At 39.4% G+C, this 3086-nt stretch overlaps 1 pseudogene; it reads left to right on the top strand.

The window, feature by feature from the left end:
- Window positions 1-2739: 2739 nt before the first annotated feature.
- On the top strand, window positions 2740-2864 carry LOC120102685 (small nucleolar RNA SNORA17; annotated as a pseudogene).
- The last annotated feature ends 222 nt before the right edge of the window (window positions 2865-3086 follow it).

The following is a 3086-nucleotide window of genomic DNA, read 5'->3' as shown; positions in this document are numbered from 1 at the left end:
AAAAACACTCTGCAGTTATCTGGGACCAAGGAGGCCTAGACAACGCCCTCAAAGACTAACTTCTACAGAAACACTACACTGAGGTTAAATGGCCAGTTCACAGTAGTTGCATATCAGATATACTGCATATGAGCTATTTACATTTTAATTCATAACAGTAGCAAAATTTCTGCTATGAAGTAACAGCAAAAAATAATTCTATAGCTGGGGCTTACCACAACATAAAGAACTATATTAAATAAAGGGTCCCAGCATTAGGAATGTTGAGAAACAGAGGGTTAGGAGGTCTCGTGGTTTTTACTGGGAGGAAGACATTAAATGGCTTTATCAGCTGAGAGGGGACAGGTGGAAATGGGATGGACAGGGGAGATCATGTGAGGGTTGAGATGGAGTGGAGATTGCTAGAAATGGGAAACATTTGGGAGGATTGGAAACCTTATACTGTGGAAATGTTCTGGAAACTATGATGGTGTTCCTAATGAGAGTCCTAGTAATGGGTAATGCGGAGTCTCAACTGGCCATTGTTCTAGCCAGGCACAGTGGCAGTGGCAGAATTGACTTGCATTTATTTGAATTGTTGACAAGGGAGTCCCTCACAGAAATCATCCAAAAACTCAGGCTGCTGCTAAGACGTAGGGCTGCAAACTGACAGTGGGCCCATGGCTGAAAACAACACCCACATAATTCATTGATCATTTACAAGCTAACTGGTGCCTCCATGAAGCCTTTATGCTACATTCTAGTGGCTTTGGTAAAGGAAGGTACCCTGCAGGCCATTAAAAGGCAAATGTTGACACCAGCTCAGCCACAAAGCCTTTGGCCTACAATATGTTTTAAATAGGCAATCTGTCTTTGCTAGGGCAATGGTGTCCCAGAATCTTTGGGAGAAGCCAACCAATGTCTGTTTACTTATAGCCTATTCCACTAGAAGAAAACCACACCAAACAGTGCTTGGGGAATTAAGAATCAGAGACTAGGTAACCCAGAGACCTAGAATAAAACTAAACATTGGTGATCCTTAAAAAGTCAATAAAATAATTTCTAAAGATATTCTCTTATGATCAAATATCAGTGCCCTGTCCTGTCATCATCAGAGAGGCTTCCTCTAGTAGCAGAGATGAACAGATGCAGAGACCCACAACCAGACACTTTACAGAGAAAGACCCTAAATAGAGCTCTTCATCAAATTGTTCCACTCATAGCTCAGGTCTTATAGCAAGGCTTTTGGGGGCCTGGATGGTTTTTATTGATAAAGACACAGAGACGTCTGTATATTTTAATGTTGACTTTTTGCTGGGGAACTTTCAGCTAGCCCTAAACTTAAGTCAACGTCTTTCATGACTTTTTCCTGCAACTATGTCTCTCTACATGGCTCTCACTCTGTATCACCCTGCTTCATTCACTTCCGTAAGAGATCCCTGTAGAAGAAAGGTACAAAGACTGTAAGAGGGGATAAAGGACACCTGGAGAACAAGCCCATCTGAATCAACTAAGCAAGGGGCATATGAATTCATTGAGACTGAAAATGCAAGAACAGGGCCTACTGGATCTACAACAGGCCCTCTGTTTGAGCTATTAGCTTAATATTTTTATGGGACACCAAATAAGTGGGTCACTGACACTTGTGCCTGTTCTAGGAACCCTTTTCCTCCTGTTGGGTTAGTGTGTTCAACCTTAGTATCATAATTTTTGCTTCATCTTTTATTTCATCATGTTTGGTAGCTAATTCTTAGAAGTCTGTTCTTCTCTCATAAGGGACAGAAAGGGAGTGAATCAGGAAAGTAGAGGAGATAGGGAGGAACGTAGAGGAAGAAGGGAGGCCAAGCTATAATCGGGATATATGGTATCAGAAAAGAATATTTTTAATAAAAGAAAAATATCGTAGCAACTCCCTGCAAAGATCTGTTATTACTTCAGAAGATGCATAGTTTGTTTCCTCTTCATTTTCTTCCTCACTCTAGATTTAAAAGAAGATCTGACCTAATCATTACTTTTGTAAGCCACTTGAAAGGTTTGGGAATTGTAGGTACCAAAAAAGTTTTGATAACTATTGGAAAAAAAGATCTTCATTTTAAAAAGAGACCTATATGAGAATTACTAAGATGACATTATATAATAGGTGAGAATTTTATGAAAATTAATACAGGATAAGGAGTGGGTATGTTGATGAACAATCTGGAAAGGAGAATAAAACAAGGAATGTACAACTACTATAGTGAACTTTAAAGGCACTGAAATAAAATTTATTTAAGAATACATAAAAAATTACAGAGGTCTCCTGCAGTCATAGCATGTCTGAATTAATACTGTGAAATGACTATGTTATTGAAAATCATCTATACAAATTCAATACCATCCATTGCAAACTTCCAATGGTATTCTTCATAGAGCTTGAATTGCTTTCTTTATTAGAAAGCATTTTTTCAACCTTTAAGACGTTAGGTTAAGTAAAACTAAACAGTATTGATTAATTCCTCCTACGATTGGAAACAATGGCTCTGCGGTCTCGTCAAAATCGTCTATATGTTGATGCTTGGCCAGAGCTTTGGAATCTCCTGGTCTAGTTTAAAAGTCGAGAAAAGATTAGCTAATTATTCTTTGGTAATTAGTCTTTCCTTTGAAAATAGTATTTGTCTGTTTTTGTTGTTGTTGTCGTTGTTGTTGTTTATTTTGGTGTTGTACAAATCTTTAATCATACAGACTCAAATCCTACTGACATTCAATGATTTATTGATATTGTCTGTCCCTAGATCTGTGTGTGGGTGTTGTGTCACATGTGCGTCAGTAGGTGGCAGAGAGGAGAGAGACTATGTCTAAACTCAGTGTTCTGGCCTGTGAACAGCTGAATGATTAAGAGCACCAGTGAAAGGGGAAGCCCTTGGTCCTGCTAAGACTGAACCCCCAGTGAACGAGATTGTTGGGGGGAGGGCGGTAATGGGGGGAGGATGGGGAGGGGAACACCTACAGAGAAAGGGAGGGCGAGGCGTTAGGGGGATATTGGCCCAGAAACCGGGAAAGGGAATAACAATCGAAATGTAAATAAGAAATACTCAAGTTAATAAAGATGAAAAAAATACGTTTGGGAC

The sequence above is a fragment of the Rattus norvegicus genome, chromosome 4 (assembly GCF_036323735.1).
Source record: "Rattus norvegicus strain BN/NHsdMcwi chromosome 4, GRCr8, whole genome shotgun sequence".
In the NCBI taxonomy this organism is placed as follows: Eukaryota; Metazoa; Chordata; class Mammalia; order Rodentia; family Muridae; genus Rattus; species Rattus norvegicus.
Note: the sequence above shows the minus strand (reverse complement) of the source record. Positions and strands in the feature narration are given on the sequence as shown.